Source organism: Mytilus californianus, unplaced genomic scaffold (genome assembly GCF_021869535.1).
Source record: "Mytilus californianus isolate M0D057914Y unplaced genomic scaffold, xbMytCali1.0.p SCAF_12, whole genome shotgun sequence".
Lineage (NCBI taxonomy): Eukaryota > Metazoa > Mollusca > Bivalvia > Mytilida > Mytilidae > Mytilus > Mytilus californianus.
In genome coordinates this window covers 39,858,776-39,877,127 of record NW_026262604.1, presented here as the reverse complement: position 1 = coordinate 39,877,127, position 18,352 = coordinate 39,858,776, and the positions used below count along the sequence as shown (strand labels likewise).

The following is an 18,352-nucleotide window of genomic DNA, read 5'->3' as shown; positions in this document are numbered from 1 at the left end:
ATTTAAACAACTAAAAAATGACGGATTGTGTGAGTCCCTTTTCTTTTCTGACATTTGATTACAAACAAAATAAAGAGATCGATCCAGTAGAGAAAACATGCAGTACAATGAGTTTATAGATCTTAAATACGGTAAAATACAAAAATAAAGTGACGTGGTTTAATTGCCATTGGAGACCAAATGACGTAGATGTAAGCAATTAAAGGTCACCGTACGTCCTTCAACCAAAACCCATACCGTATAGTCAGCTATAAAAGGCACTGACATGACAAAAAGTAAAATAAGAAAAATAAGAAAACCAACGGCCTGATAAGTGTACAAAACAACAAACAAAAAAACAAATATGATATGCAGCAATCAACGACCACTGTATCACTTGCTCCTGACTTGGGGCAGACACATACATAAGCTCACATTGTATAATTTAAGATCGAATTATATATACATTATTTATCTGTGTGGCCTTTACAGTCAAAGATCATTTGACCACTGACCAGTGAACGTATTATATATAAACTCTGAGACCTTTGTTCACTTGCCAAATAAATTATCAAACGATCAGTGAAGACAATGAAGCTTCTATCTCTAACTATTGTCGCTTGTTGCATAGGTGAGTTGAACATAATAATTCTTTCTACGCGACCATTTTGAACAGGATGCCAAATGTTTTAAAACATATTTGATTTTTTGTATCATAGATATAAGAAGATGTGGTATGAGTGCCATTGAGACAACTCTCCATCCAAGTCACAATTTGTAAAAGTAACCATTATAGGTCAAAATACGGTCTTCAACACGGAGCCTTGGCTCACAGCGAACAGCAAGCTATAAAGGGCCTCCAAAAATGACTAGTGTTAAACAATTCAAACAAGAAAACTAACCGTCTAATCTATAGAAAAAAGGAGAAACGAGAAACACTTATAAACCACATCATGTTCTCACTTTTCCTACATTTCATTACAATTTAGAAATACAGTCCAGCAATCCATTGTTTCTGTTCCATTTCTAGAATAAAAGAATGAAATGACTCAATAATAAGGAAAATACAAAATGTGTTACTAAATAATGAATTGTTTCTTATTTTTTGTCTTGATAAATTTTGCAAAATAACTAAAAAAATGTTTCGAAGTGGTCAATTAATGAAATACATAAAAGAAAGTCAACTCAAATTTTTATTCATACCATATCTAAAACCAAGGGGAGATAATCATTTAAAACCTTTGACACGTCCACCCCTTAGGGACGACATCAAAAGATCAATGTAGGATAGAAAACTTAAATCAAATAGTTTGGGGGTTGGGGGGAGGGGGGTTAAAATTGCTGCAAGTTTTGTTTTTCTAAAATCGATTTTACATATATCCATATTGGTCAATCAATTTTTCCCAAATTAAGTTAAGAGGGGTGGTGGGGGTGGGGGGTGGGGGGGGTGGGTGAATTAAGTTTTTTATCCTACATTGAACTTTTGATGTCGTCCCTTACCGACACGTCAGCAATCGATTTTCATCGGTAAAGTGTTTATTATTTGTTGTAGAGGAACAACCCAAAATTTTCAAATGCCATTAATTCAAGATTGATATCTTGCAGCTTACGCTTTTGGTGAGAAATGTCAAGGAACTGATACTAGTCCTTGTGTACACACAATTTGTGACAATACAACCGATGTTCAGTGTGTCAACGGGTTATGTTCCTGTGAACCAACGCTGAATTTGAGTATGTGAATTAATTTGTTACATTAAAAAACTGTTTATCCTTCCGTAGCACCTGTATGAGTGTGTCACGGTTTTTATGAGATTATTCGAATGTTTTATCCTTCGGGAGCACCTGAGAGTGTCATGATGTTTATGAGGGTATTTGAAGGTTTTATGTTTCGGGAGCACCTGAGTGTGTCACGGTTTTTATGAAGATATTCGAAGATTTTTTCCTTTGGGAACAACTGAGTATGTCACGGTTTTTATGAGGTTATTCGAAGGTTTTATCCTTCGGGAGCAACTGAATGTGTCATGGTTTTTATGGGGTTATTCGAAGTATTTATCCTTCAGGAGCACATCATTGTGTCACGGTGTTGATGAGTTTATATGAAGTGTTTATCTTTCGGGAGCACCTAAGTGTGTCACGGTGTTTATGTTGTTATTCAAAGTGTTTATCCTTCAGGTGCACATCAGTTTGTAACGGTGTTGATGAGTTTATTCGAAGTGTGTATCCATCGGTAGCACCTAAGTGTGTCACGGTGTTTATGTTGTTATTCAAAGTGTTTATCCTTCAGGAGCACATCAGTTGGTCACGGTGTTGATGAGTTTATTCGAAGTGTGTATCCATCGGTAGCACCTAAGTGTATCACGGTGTTTATGGGGTTATTCGAAGTATTTATCCTCCAGGAGCACATCAGTGTGTCACGGTGTTGATGAGTATATTAGAAGTGTTTATCCATCGGGAGCACCTAAGTGTGTCAAAGTGTTTATGAAGTTATTCGAACTGTTTATACATCGGGAGCACCTGAATGTGTCACGGTGTTAATGGGGTTATCCGAAGTATTTATCCCCCAGGAGCACATGTACAACACTATGTCACGGTGTTGATGAGTTTATTCGAAGTGTTTATCCTTTGGGAGCGCCTGAATTGCTTGTATTTTTATTTAAACTATTTTCCGTTGGCCATTAGGTTGTATGTACTTTTACATTTCATAATTTCTGACTTACGCTGGTATTTTTAAACATATTTGTATCTTAACCTTGCGCAGTTATAAACACTAATTGCGAAAAAAATTTCTAAAGAGCAATACTATGATTTCTGTGTACACAACGGAGTTCATCAAAAGTATGGAAAAGACAGAAATATGTGTTATTGTATGCCATGATGGAGAATTCTGGAGATGTTATCATTTACGGAAATCTTAAATTGTTCCATAAATTTGACGCTGTTATATTTTTTACCTAATTAGAATTATCAAATAGGACATTGTTTTGCATTTGTCGTTTATTTGAAAAGTGTGGTGTTCTTAACGTACACTGCTAAATGAAAACAAAGTAAATAAAACAACCTATACAAATGAAATCGATGCCCGCAAAACTACCATAATGTTTTCTCGTAAATCTGTATAGTCCCTTGTGTATAGTCAATTGTATGATTGATCAGACACAAAAATGAGCAAGTACCTACACACTTCACATTAAAAATGAAGCAAGGTCGTCAACTATATCTGTATTAACTTCTTTTCAGAATGCATGACAATGCAGGATTGTTTGAACCTGGGTGATACGTGGAACTGTCCTAAAGATAGACGTCACTGTGTCGATAACATGTGTACATGCATTAGAATATAGAATGACCAACTACAATTGATTTTTTTATTATCATACGAGTTGTATTTATTAAAAAGTCACATTCTAATCTTACACCATTTATTCTTGTTACCTGTTTTTCACCTATACAGAAAAGTATTGTCTCACTTGCACCCATTAGATTGTCTAAAGTAAAAATAGAACACAAAGGTGTCTAGGTCTTTGTTTATTGAATCACCATTTATATACACCAGTCATACGTACATTCTACGCAATATGGAAAGCTTTTCGTCACTCTAGGTCTAAAATAGGTGTGAATATATCAACAGAGACTACCAGAGATCTCATCCAAAACTCCATTTCCTAAATGACAAAATAAATAGAAATGTAACTAAATAAAACCTCTAACGAGGTTCCTGTGACAACCTAAACTTACTAACGTAGATCAGATAGTTTAACCTTTCAATTTTTTCCTAAGATGTAAAACATTTGATTATTCACCTTATAAGCTTTGACCACACCAAAATAATTTCCAGTTCTTTTGAATGTGTAGTAAACAAAAAATTGGGGCGAATTTTATTTTATTATGTTATGCAAATCATTGTTTTAGAGGTTGGAACAATTTGTAGGAGCGAACGAGCATGTTCCTTTCAAAGAACAAGAACACATTTGTTGAGAGCGCATATTGTTTTTGTGTAGAAGAGGCTCATACCAGCCTGTGTCTCTCATCTGGTAACATGTCCATAATAGTTGTCAATTATCATGAAATGAACATTTCTTGTATATCATTTCTATTTCTACAGTTACATTTCATTTGGCCTTGTAGTTTCAGAGAAGAAGATGAAAATATGAAAAGTTTGCGATGCTGCAAAGTTTTAGTCTCTTTATCCCTCTTTCGACAACTTGAGCATAATGGTGTTACAAATGATATAGTCTTCATCCTGTACTAGCAGATCATCAATAAAGTCCGCATAAAGGTACACAGCCACAATTAAAATATGAGTTCTGATTACCTCTTTAACCAACTATCACATAAACATCATGCAGCTTCATGCAATACCAAGAGTAAGTAAAAGGCCATGCAAATATAATAAAAGCCTCACATTAGATGTAGGTACAACGTGGTGGAATAATAGTGCTAATTGATGTACTATAACTTCTATGTCTGAGGTATAAAAATTAGAAGATGTGGTATGATTGAAAATGAGACAACTCTCCACAATAGACCAGCTCTAGGTCACCGTACGGCCTTCAACAATGAGCAAAGCCCACACCGCATAGTCAGCTATAAAAAAAAAACGAAATGACAAATGTAAAACAACTCAAACGAGAAAACTAACGGCCTAATTTATGTACAAAATAATGAACAAAAAACAAATATGTTACACAGCAACAAACGACAACCACTGAATTACAGGCTCCTGACTTGGGCAGGCACATACAGAATGTTGCGGGATTAAACTCGTTTGAAGGCGCCAATCCTCTTCCTAACCTGGGACAGTGGTGTAACAGTACAACATAAGAACAAACTATCATTGAAAAATCATAAAAATCAGTACACGTTTTAAAAACTCTCTCACAAAAACCAAATACAACCATATTCTGTTAAAACGGAGAGTTCAACACCTGTAATAAACCGTCAAGGAATATTCTTGGTAATATTTTGACAAAACATTGTGATTGGTTAAAAGGTAAAAGAACAACGGAAATTCAACCAATGACCTGATTCTATTTTCATTTTGAGGCACAAACAATACAATCACCAATCTTCCTTTAGATTAAGTAACGGAAAATTGGTAGTTGATCCAATGACGGCTGGATACGGGCTGAGTTATTTTGGAGTACGCGTCGAGTGATATAATTTTCTTTCACTTAAAGACTAATGAAACTGATATTTAAATGTGCCATTTATACAACGAGCTTCAGTATTATTAGAGATGATCTGTACTTGAGATGTGCAGATATAGCACAAATACTGAAGATATTACCGTTTCCCCTATCTAGTATATAACGTGTCAAACGTTGCATAAAATCATATATATGTTCATAAAAACAAAAAAATATATTAAAAAAATCAGATATATGTTCATAAAAACAAAAAAATATATTTAAAAAATCAGATATACATTGTATGTTCATAAAAACAAAATAAATGATTTTTGTTTTTATGGACATAAATATGATATTTTGAATATATATTTTGTTTTTATGAACATATATTTGATTTTTTGTGAATATTGCAACGTTTGACCCGCAATCATTAAAACCGAAATGGTTCCCGGCTAAAACGTGCCATTATATCCTTTCGAAAAAAAGTATTTATATACCAGAATTTTTTTCTTCAAAATCATAAAATCGGTGCGGCATGCGGGAAGTATTTTTCGGAATGCGGGATTATTTATTTTTCATTAAAAATATATTTTTCTTAAAATCAGGTGCGGGAAAATATTATTATGGTATACTACCCTTTTCTGTGCATGCGTATATTGTATTCTAAGGAAGACAACTCAAAGTATTTACGGGAATTAAGAATCAATTGCAATTAGGGTGCGGATACAAAATAAAGGGGCTCCCACAGGGTACCCCCCTCAGGTCGCAAGGTCGCTTTTAAATTTGTCGCAAGGTCTCGAGGTCGTTTTAAGGGAAATGTACAGGTCGCAGGTCGTTTTTTACCAACATAGAGGTCGGAAGTCGTTTTTATATTTAAAGGATCCATTAATCATTGTTGTGTCAATTCTTGTGTTATTAAACCAGGGACATATATGTTCCTGATTAAACCTTTTAGTTTTAAATTAGATATTTGGACATTTTGCTGTGCCCTTGGGTTCGGTTGTTCTTATTTTGTTTGATGCCATCCAGAGATGGCTGTCTGTAAGTGGGAAGTTCCTGTTTTATTGAAGTTCGTGTCGTCAGCTCTAGATTTATTTTTGTGTGGAATTCAATGATCAATATGTGATGTCTTCGTGCCATTAACCCATATCCGTTCTTTTCCATATTGAGACCAAAAGAGGACTTGAACTTTTCGATTATTCAAAACAGTAGTTTCAACCAAATATTCAGTATTTCACTAATCCAACACACTATTCATATTGAGCAAGTCCCAGAACTCTTATAAAATCACCGGGGATGTAGAGCTGGATTTACCTACAGAGATACTTTGAACACGATATATAGACTGATGGCAACAAGGAAATGTCTTGAAGACAGGGATGTCCCGCTCGGCGCTTATTTCCATTTTCGATGGAACTCCCCCATTTTTACACAGTTGTTAGTCCATATCATGATAAATAAAGAGTACGGCACAAAATTTCATGAAGATTCGACTTGAAACTTTTTTAGGAAATCATCTTAAACGCAAAGGTAAACCAAAGTGTAACTGACGAACAAACGGATGGACGAACAGACCGAAAAACTATATTTACCGCAACAATGTTGTCGGGACATAAAACACGAAATTGATCATCAACCTTACTTGGATACATTTGTCTCTTTGGAGTACACACAGAGACGCTAGTAGCTAGTGCCCTATGCGCTAGTGATGACCATCGCCCATAGTGTCCATAGTGTATTTGAAGCAATAACCCAGACCAACTTAAATATTTTAAGAAACAAAAATGGTCCAAAAATGATCATAACTTGATAATTTGATAGCTTATCAGGTTCTAGAAAAAAAGAAACGAAGACAAGGTCATGTTTTTCTCTGACTGTTTATGACGTCTTTACACTAATGTATACGGATTGATAATTTAGTATTAGATGCATGATTTTTTTTATTAGTTGTTAGTGGCTTTGAACTAGCTGTCAGTAACTGCGAGTACTCTCAGATCTGTACTTAGTGTCTTTCTGTTGTTTGGATATACAAATACCCGGCTACGTCCACTTGTATTTGTAGTATTTGTATTTTTATCCATCTGATGAGTTAAGCCTCTTTCAACTGATTTTTATAGTTCGTTCTTATGTTGTACTGTTACACCACTGCCCAAGGTTAGGGGGAGGGTTGGGATCCCGCTAACATGTTTAACCCCGCCACATTCTGTATGTATGTGCCTGTCCCAAGTCAGGAGCCTGTAATTCAGTGGTTGTCGTTTGTTTATGTGTTACATATTTGTTTTTCGTTCATTTTTTGTACATGAATTAGGCAGTTAGTTTTCTCGTTTGAATTGTTTTACTTTGTCATTTTGGAGCCTTTTATAGCTGACTGTGCGGTATGGGCTTTGCTCATTGTTGAAGGCCGTACGGTGACCTATAGTTGTTAATTTCTGTGTCATTTGGTCTCTTGTGGAGAGTTGTCTCATTGGCAATCATACCAAACCGACTATAGATACAAAAAAGGGTCACAAATAGTTCAAAATTGATTATTTGAAAACTGCATGTTGACTTAAGATGAAAATCGAACTTAACTTGTACTTTATAGTGCTAAACAATTGGGAACAAATGAAATAAATCTTTGATCCGCCATGGGACGGTCAGACAGATGGAAGTACGGACTGATACCTAACCATGTAATACTTCTCTACTGCGTGTAGACAAAAGTGTGACAGATGGCCGGAAAAACAGTACGGCTGACCAACAGTCAGCAGTTTATGTTTAATAACAGACGTGTGATTTTGGGCATTTTATTTTATCAGATCTACCATCCTAATCGGTCATGACGCCAGCCGATTGTTCTTCCCGATCTAGTTCTACTGGTGGGAAGCACGTTGTTTTCCCAACACAATTCTCTGAGGAACAACTCGGTCAACATTGTCAATCTCATTTTCGTCTTCGTCGGATTCTTCTTCAGGGCGAACCAATTGACACTAATCAAGAAGAATGTTGAAGTCATTTTCATTTGAATGAAAATGGTCACAATCTTCTTCGCTCATTGAAGTATACTCTGACTTGTCAAGTTTCCGGATTATCGAATCTTTTGTAGTTTTTGTTGTTGATGGCTTTGAAAATTTAAAACATGATTCCAAAATGGCAAGGTCGTTTTTAGCGTGGGTGAAGTCGGAGGTCGTTTTTTCAAAATTTTACAGGTCGCAGGTCGTTTTTAGAAGGCCCTCAAGTCGCCTCTAAAAAGCCCGGAGGTCGCAGGTCGTTTTTGACCCTGCGGGAGCCTCAATAAATAAACAAGTTGCTTTCTTTAAAAAAAGAAATGCAATCGTAAACCCAAATGCTTGTTTTGCATTTAATATTAGATAATTGTTTTTTTTTTAGATGAGAGTTAGTTTCTAGGCTTATGTTCAAAAACAAATGTGAAGAAATTTAATCAATTAATGATTATTTGTCCTTAAAAAAAGTAATGCAATACGTGAAACTTAATAGCTGTTTTTATTGGAATTTGAGATATGTTCATGGTTATTTGAACAATGGCTTGATATTCTTCATTATTAAGATCCTTACACCTGCTCTCCAAGGTTTTTGTGATGCTTAGGGTAGTAAGCATTGTCAATTTTAAGTTGTGTGCTTTGTGCTCTTAAAAGTTTTAGATGACAAACCTCTTTTGTTAAAAACAAAAACTTTTTAAAACCTTAAACTCGATTTGAAGATATTTTTTGAATGTCCCTTTTCATTTTGATGTTTTCTTATATTTTAAATTGTGGGTCATGAAAAAAAGGCCTGCAAGTTTAATTATAAATATATATAAATTTGAATTGCACTGTATTCTCTTCACCTTGATGACCAAAACCAATTCATTAAGAAAGCTATTTACAGCCTAGACAAAACAGCTTACACCTTGTACTTATAAATAAACAAACTAAATTGAAAACAACAAAACAACTAACATAATCAAACCTGAAATTATCACTGAATACCCATTTCTAAACATTAGTTTGTTTAAAGGCCACATTTATGAACTGTTGTAAGGTGTTCCTTTTTTTATTTGAACACGTTTTTTCATTAACTTTTAAAGGGTGTCTTTTACATGGTAAAGTTACACTACTGTCTTATGGTATGTATGTAAATTCTTTTAAAACAGGTGTATTCATGAGCACATGTCCCAAGTCAGAAGCATGTTGTTTAGTGGGTTTTTTTTGTGCAGTTCATATATGCTTTTTATTTCTGGTTTGAAGTTAAATTAGATTTGATTTTTCCTGTTTGAATTGTTTTATAACAGTGTCTTGGGGCCCCTAGTAGGATGCAGTTCAATGTGAGCCAAGCCTTTGTGTTGAAGGCTGTATTATAACCTATAATTGCTTACTTTGACTACACTGTGTCTTGATGGAGAGTTGTCTCATTGGTATTCCTACCACATTTAAAACAGATATTCCCTCTGACATTTGACAAATCCATTAGAATAATCTAAATATTGAAATGCAACTGAAGTTGCCTTGTTGGTTTTTTATATTGACCTATCCTTTTTCTCTCGTGCTGGATAGTTTTATACTAGTCATTTGGGGGCACTGTATAGCCTACTGATCACTGAGATGGCTTGTATTGAAAGAAAAAATGTTACCTGTAAAATTTTGCTTAATTGTACCACATTGCGTCTTGAAAGGGAGTTGTGTCATTGACATTCATACCACATCTTCTGATTTTTATATCGAAGCAGTTTTGAATGAAAAAAATCATTGATTTCCAATATTGAATTTTTTTTTAACTCAAACTAGTCGATACTAAAGAAACTAATTCCTCAATTACATATGTCATACAATGTCATGTTTCTTGCTGCTTCTATGTTTAAGTGAAAGAAATCGTAAATGCAAACAACAAAGCAATTTAATACCAATAATATTTTATTTTAAACAAACATGGAAAGATCATTTTAGAGAAAATACAAAAGTTCAGGCACTACAAAATAAGAAAGTTTCATATAACTTTTCAAAATTAAGAATCTCTTTCAAACATTCAGACACATACAATGTATCAATTTATATGCAAATATATTACTTGAACAAATTTTGATTTTGAAACTTGAAGTAAATTGGGAAAGTGTTTAAGTAAGAAATTGGCTAAGATATTGAATTTTTTAACTGGTTATGAAATCCTTTTCTCTGACAGATTAATTATAATTAAGCAATAAACTTGTGTTCTAATAATCTTAAACTCTAGTGTCCATGGTATTACTATAATGTGCACTATAAAGTACAAATTATTAACACTCGTCAATTAAAGTAAGGTTCAATTATATAGTTAACACTTATGATAAAATAGTATACATGTTTTAAGCAATAATGATCTTAAAGTAGATTGCCAAAAAGAATTGAAGTTTTCAGGCTCCTTAAAAAGTTTATGGAATCAATTATTAAGGAAAAACCCTCGAGGGAAAACATAACATTTAATATCCCAACACAAATGCAAGTACATAAAATAAAACCTAAGCTTGAAATTATAAAAAATAAAAATCCTTGTTACTGCTATAAGCGACTATTTGATAGATTAAAAGGTTTAAGAAAAATTATTTAAGGAAAACAAAAGGAAGAATTTGTTTTTGGCGAGCTACCTTTTGATAAATTATTTATGGATTTAAAAATACAGTAAGTGGGAAACACCTTCAATGTCGTCCCTCCTCTGGGTACGGTGGGGAGAAAAAGATTTTTATTGTTGCAAGAAACCATTTGATAAAATATAACTGGGTATAAGAAATTTTTTAAGTAAGACAGGAGAAAGATTTTTACCGCGCGACCATTTGATGAATTAAAAATGGATTTCAGATTATTGTAATAAGAAAGGCAGGAAAAATGTATTAAGAAAGGCAGGACAAATGTATTAAGAAAGGCAGAACAAATAGCAGATTTTATTTATTCAGTAAGGGGTAAATCTCTTAGTTAATTTATCTTAAACCGGCGTTTTGCATTTGCGCCGATCTGCATTTCACTTGTGACGATTTTTTCTTTCAATTGCACCAGTTTTATACGAGAGCATGACATATGTAAGGTATCCTAAAGTATTTAACGACTAAAAAAACTTATTTAAAAACGTAATTATAATAAGAAAAAAAATCATTAACCTCGCAAGATCTTTCTATGATTTTTTTTTAGTATTTATATTGTCTTTCTATCATTTGAATAGGCTATTGTCTCATTCGTAAAGTCTACATCTCTCTCCACCTGCATGGACTTTCAATCGGTAGCCATTATGTCAACATATGGTAACAACAGGCGTCGCTCTATATAATTAAGATTCTCTCAGTATCAATTATAAATAATTTTATACTCACTTACTGTCTTGTAATCTAATTAATTGGTACAACAACCGATTTGTTTTTGCAACGCAATTTTAACATCACAAAGAAACACTTACAACCCATACACCGTAGCTGTTATATAAGACATCAGAGAAAGTTTAGTTTACACAGTTATATGAGAACAGTTTAATATATTAAAACCGAAAATTCATCATCTGATCGTTTTCAAGAAATAATATTTTTTTTTTTTTTGACGAACATTTTGAAGAGCCTTAATTACTACAGGTTAGATAATCTGTTCCCTGGCCCAGATAACTATAAATAGAAATCATTTTTTTCTTATCTCTGCCTGCATCTGTCATCACTCGGTGTCTATAAATAGACATTTGATATCTTATCGCTGACCCTGTTAAGTCTGGTGAAATTGCATGCATGATTAATTTTAAGGTTATCGATAGTAATTAAAGCGGCACATTTTTTATTTCATATATTGCTTGAAGTATTATTTCTTTCATCTGCATGGTCAAATGTATTTTTTATTTAAATATATTTTAGATTTAGATTTAGATTTCAGTTTTAGTTTTTTTTTCATATTCAATATCTATTTGTTCACATTCTAATAACGAAAAAGGATCCAGATATACCTATAACAATCTGATTTGTTATTTTAATCAAGGAGGTTATATGACCTCCTTGTTTTTTAAAAGGAAATAATGTTGCAATATTTAAACAAAGAAAATAACTGTATTTCAATTTGCAATGTACTTTCATAATTAATTTAAACGTTATTTTTAATAAACGATATTTTTTTCGAAAAATCCTCGTTTTTTTTACATCCATTCAAGGATGTATAATAGATTATATACGTCCTTGGTCTATTCTAGACGTAAAATTTTAATAAAGTGCAAGAAAGACTTCTATTTAATTTCAGTATAAAAAAATGAATTAGCCTGCTTTGTACATCAAGTACATCTTCCCTACACTCAAAATCTTAAATGAAATGCTAGTAATACTTCTTTTATAGATTTTAGTTTTAACGATTCTCGTTCCGAATATAAATCGCATTGTTTACACGAAATCTTATCTCATATCTAAACACAGCTGGTTTCAACGTTCGACTCTAATTAAATTAACTACGCATATATGTAGGTAAATATTAGCAGCTTGCAATTGCGTGCAAGGAAGTATTCAAATGCTTATTAAAGTAGCTTGCATCATAATAAATTTCGCATCATATGTAACATATCTCTATAGCAACTTTAAGATGCTAATGCTTATTCAACAGGTCAATTAATAAGCTATTGCGCATGTATATGAAAGGTGGTCATAGAAAGAACAGATGTATTCCGAATAACATCCGGTGTTCCGAAAGACTACGGACATCGTCCAATATATACTGCGTAAACCCTCAGGGGTTTACGCAATTACTCAAAAATGAAACTAATATATATAAATGATATAGATTTCATTGTCCTTTAAAAAAAACCCACATGAAAATTAAATAAAGAAGATGCCAATGACATAACTTTCCCACAGAGACCAAATGACGTGAATTTAAGTAACTATATGTCACCGTAGTACGGCCTGCATCAATGAGCAAAACCATACCGTACAGCCATAAAAGGACCCAACATGACAAATGTGAAACTATTCAAACTAAAAAAAAGCCTGTTTTATGACAAGTAAACAGTAAACGAAAAACAAAATTGTCAGACAGCAACCAACGACAACCATTGAATTGCAAGCTCCTGAATTAGGACAGGCACATTACGAATTTGGAGGGGTTAAATATATTTGTGAGCGTTCAACCTTCACCTGTGAAAGGGATGTAACAGCAAAACATGAAAACGTTTAAAATCTGTTTTTTTACATCATTACTGACCCGAGAACAATTAAGAAAAATCGAAAATATAAATACATGTGTTAACATAAAATATAAAATAGTGAATAGGAAACGCGAAGTCATATATTAATGAACTACGGTTTATAGTATGCACTTACCTTTTGTGAAAACCTTAATCAGTTTCGCTCAAGACTACAGCATGTACAATCAAGCTTGGGTAGTCAGATACTCAAAACAAAGTGAGCACTATAACTAAAATGGCATAAACAAAACAGAACAAAAAACGAAGAAAAAAAGGTTAAAAATGATATTAAGTAACTATCTAACTACAAGTCTTCCCTGAAATATTTTGGTAGAAATAGTTTGGCTACAATTGCACTTCTGATTCAAATACAAGACTGCTGGTAAAAACGATACTAATGCCCCGGTAGTAGGAAATTTAAAGGACTAAGCACATTTTGGTACACAAAAAAACATTGCCTGCTGACATTACTAAGTACATTTTTTCAAAATCCTAAGTGGGTCATATAACATCATTGTTTGTTTAAAGAAGATACATTCAACATCTAATTCTGAAAATCCGACATGCATAGTTTGAAATATGCTCGATTTTAGGCCCAATTAGGCCCATAAGCGTACCTTGTCCTTGGATGTGAATATATGCTATTGTTCCATTAAAGAAAACATACATAGTAAAAACTTGGTCCGTCAAATCAATTACAATCAATACGAATGTTGTTATGCCCTGCTGAGTGGAGCGGGCATTAAGGTTTACCCTTGTCCGTCCGTACGTCCCGAAGTTGGTTTCCGTTTTCTTAGTTTAGTTTGCCTCAACCAAATGTTCTGAAACTTGTACACACTGCTTATTACCACCAAAAACAGATCAAAATCGAATTTGGGTGGCGTCACTCTCACCGTTCTCTTTATAAATTGAAAATTTGGCAAATTTGTCGTTTCCGAACTCTAACTTTACTTTGCCACAACTTAATGTTCTGAAACTTAAACACAATGCTTATTGCCACCAAACACATATCAAGTACAAATTTGGATGGAGTAACTTACACTGTTCTTGAGTTACCCCATTACTATTTGTTATTGAACAATGAGAGCACTAAAACACCTAAGCAACATACAGAAACAATTGTCATTAAGTTTCAAAGAAAACAAAACGTCATTAATTAGTACACTGACCTTGCATATTTACAAGCGGGAGCATCTGTGTCCCATGGACACATCATTCTCTTTTGATTGTTATTGTTTATATCCAGTGCCATATATTTCATGTATTTTTAGGACGAAAAGGTAAGATAAATTTCCTCAGAATTTATTTCACACTAGGTTAATTTTAAAAAGAATTTACTAAAATTCACAGTACAACAGCTTTATGTTTGTAATTTAAAAATCTTAAAACATTATGGCGTATTTCATAACACGTGACCAAATTCGTAATGCCTAAGGATGGCGTAAAACTGCAATTCTCGTAGATTTTGAAGAAAAAAGTATGTTCAGAATTCAGTTATCCCTAAAGAGAAGAAGAATGACATGTTAATATAAGATTTAGATGTGGTATGACTGTCAATGAGACAACTATCCACCAAAGTTAAAATGAAGTGGATGTAAGCAATTATAGGCAACCGTACGACCTTCAACAATGAAAAACCCATACCGTACAGTCAGCTATAAAAGGCCCCCGACATGAAAAATATGAAACAATTCAATTGAGAAAACAAACGGCCAAATTTATAGCAAATCAATTTACGAATTACAAATATGATAGACATCAAGCAACGACAACCACTGAACTACAGGCTCCTGACTTGGGACAGGCACATATTCCAAACCAATTCTAAGATTTAATTGGAAGTATACCTTTAGTTTGCCTTCGAGATACAAAATAATCCATGTTTGCTAAGGATGCCCTTCAATGCAAATTTTCACAAAAATATGTACAAATTTGAGATATTGTATCAAAACTGTCTTCAACAACATCGTACATGAGGGTCTAAATGGGGTAAAAAGAATAGATGATAACTGTGATGACATCCGTTTGCTTATTAGTTTATGGAGATAGACACATCGGACAGTCCTGGCATGTAGCCTGTGCAGTTTGGTAAAAAAAAAACCAACTATAAATGAAAATGGGAACGAACATTTGGCTGTCGGGAGCACGAGGATTTTTTACAAGTAAAATTATATCTTAACTTTGAACACAATTTGTTCTTGCATTATCTTGGGCAGAATATTCATTTTAGAATTCATTTTCTTGGTGTTTGAGGGGGAGTTTATTTGCCAAAAGATTTTCCACTGTATTTAAGCAATAGACAACATACACATTTTTACCTCACACGTTATGGGTTATAATTACTTTCAATTCGTGCTAAAAGAGCAATAGACCTTATTCCTGTTAAGTCCAATCCGAAAAAATACTCAATTGCTTAGACAATTTCCTGTTGTCTAAGTAATTGACAAGGTCAATTGTTGCAAAATGTTATGAGCTGAGGGAGAAACAATTTCAAATAGCAAATATTTAGAAATTTGTATAGTTTATGAACCATTTATTAAAGACAAATGTATAAAGTCATAAAAGTGCTATTTTTGAAGTTTTTAGGATGGTTTAAAATGTCTTCTAAAAAGTTTTATGCATACTACCCAAGTCAGGAGCCTCTGGCCTTTGTTAGTCTTGTATCATTTTTAATTTTAGTTTCTTGTGTATAATTTGGAGTTTAGTATGACGTCCATTATCACTGAACTAGTATACATATTTGTTTAGGGGCCAGCTGAAGGACGCCTCCGGGTGCGGGAGTTTCTCGCTGTATTGAAGACCCATTGGTGGCCTTCGGCTGTTGTCTGCTCTATGGTCGGGTTGTTGTCTCTTTGACACATTCCCCATTTCCATTCTCAATTTTACATTGTTTAAACAGGACATGACGTCATGAAAAAGTTGTGTAATTTTAGAACTTATCCGGATAGCAATAAGATCTATTCTGATGCATGGTTTTCCGATTTGTTTCTAATCTTTTGGGTTCAATATTTCATTTTAGACATGTTCATTCCGGCAAAAAAGTTCAAAAAAATATTTTTAAATTTAGCAAATGCTCAGGACAATGCTTAGTGTTTACGAGTGTTAAAAATCTTTGAGTTTCAAACACCAGAAATCCAAAAAGTTCAAAGAAGTTAATTCATAGTGTAAAATTTAAAACTTACAGTTCAGTAACTCATCAATAAAACATTTATCAATCAGTTAACCTTTTGACCTTAAGTGACCACCTTGTAAATATATATGTTTGTACATGCTAAAACAGGTACAGCAATAAACATGCCTTTCTTGGCAATAATAACATGTCGGTTTTAGTGTTCTGACATTGAAACAAGTCAATTACAAGGTACTCTGTCATTTTATGTACGAAAAGTGCAACAATACATACAGTTCTTACTACCTTCTATTATCAATGTTTTTGTTGTTTGAATGGAAATATAACTGTGTTGGCGTTTGATTGTTTCCTAATGCACAGACATAATTAACATAAATTTTACGTGAAGTTACATCAATTTAATGAAGACTGCATCTAGAATGAGCTATGCATGTAAATGAAGTTACTATGACTTTTTTTTACAAAAAAAGATGCACGTGAGTCTATTAAAGATTTCATATTAATTTTCTGTCATTTCTTTTCCTGTTGAATACGTGAATATGACCAAGGGGGATAATCAATAAACAACAAATCGAAGAAAAACAAATGATGCCATGAACAAATGAAGAACGAAAGAATATAACCACAAAATTTTTTAAGGAAAACTAAATTTTGAGCAAAACGAACCCATATAAAACAAGAGGTGTAGAATCAAACACACATTTTGTCCGTGTGCCAAAAACGAAAATGAAGTTGCGTTTCATTATATTTTAACACAGTTTAAACATTCCACAAACATACGGCTCCCGATGCACAGCACAGATGAGAGTCGATTATAAATCAGGTGAACCTTTTTCTATGTCCTGAGCATCACAACAGGTCACACTATATTTAGTTTTTTAGGGGTAGTGTTTTGTGGACTAGTGTTATTCTTTAAGTCTTTTTCTTTTCGACATTGTGTCTTTCGTCGTCTTATTTGTTTTGAATGATTTTTTTTATATCTTCTCATCTTTTTAAAAGACATACATCAATTGGTTACAAAATAAGCTAAACTCCTTTTTTATTTTTATCACCGCACCTGACAATGTGGTTCTGGTAGAAGCAGATACTTACCAAAAGAATGAGGAAAGAAATACATACATTCAAATATACATTGTGAAACAAAAATTGAAAATGAGGGAAACATATTTCAAAACAATTCAAATGTATATTTGAAAGGAATGAGCGATGTGGAACTTTGTTGCACAGAAAAAGAACCTCTAATCACATTTTTTTAATTCATAGAACCGCCAAAATATAATCGAATTAAACTTCCCCCAACTAAAATGTGAAGTTTCAACTCAACCCCAATCATTATACGCATTTATCCCTATATAAGAATAAGTAAATGCGGTTTGATTGCCAATGAGACAACTATCCAACAGAGACAAAAGGACGAAGATGTAAACAACTATAGTTCACTGTATGGTATTCAACAATGAGCAAATTCCATTCCAAATATTAAGCTATTAGGGGTCCGGCATGACAAAATTGGAAATAATTCAAAATAGAAAACCAACGACCTAATATATGCTAAAAAACAATAAACGAAAACAAATATGGTTGCCAGCAACCAACTAAACCCGCTGAATTACCGGCCCCGGCTTTAGACAGGCCGGCACATAAAGATTGTGGCGGGGTTTAACATGTTTGTGAGTGATCAAACCTCCCAATAACCTGGTTATGCGACATAACAGCACACCTTAAGAACTAATAAGTTGGAACGGGCTTGATCGAAGCACAACAGACTTCAAAAATAGTCAGAACACATAAATACTGATATATGAGGACCCACAGTTACTGAAATCTAGTTCAAAGCCAATTACAACTCGTACATATACCTCGCTTTCCCAAACTTAAATATCAACCAACACACTTTCAACGGATGAAGTGTAAAGACGTCATAAACTGGTCGACTATGTGTAATTCAATATATATATATGTCAATAAG

The 18,352-nt window shown here is 33.5% G+C and overlaps 1 long non-coding RNA gene across 1 annotated transcript; it reads left to right on the top strand.

Annotated features, from left to right (window-relative positions):
* The first annotated feature begins 545 nt into the window (after nt 1-545).
* Nucleotides 546-3,335, top strand: LOC127721812 (uncharacterized). Its single transcript, XR_007991483.1, has 3 exons — nt 546-610; nt 1,585-1,710; nt 3,217-3,335. It is a non-coding gene; the product is annotated as an uncharacterized LOC127721812 (long non-coding RNA).
* Nucleotides 3,336-18,352: the final 15,017 nt, after the last annotated feature.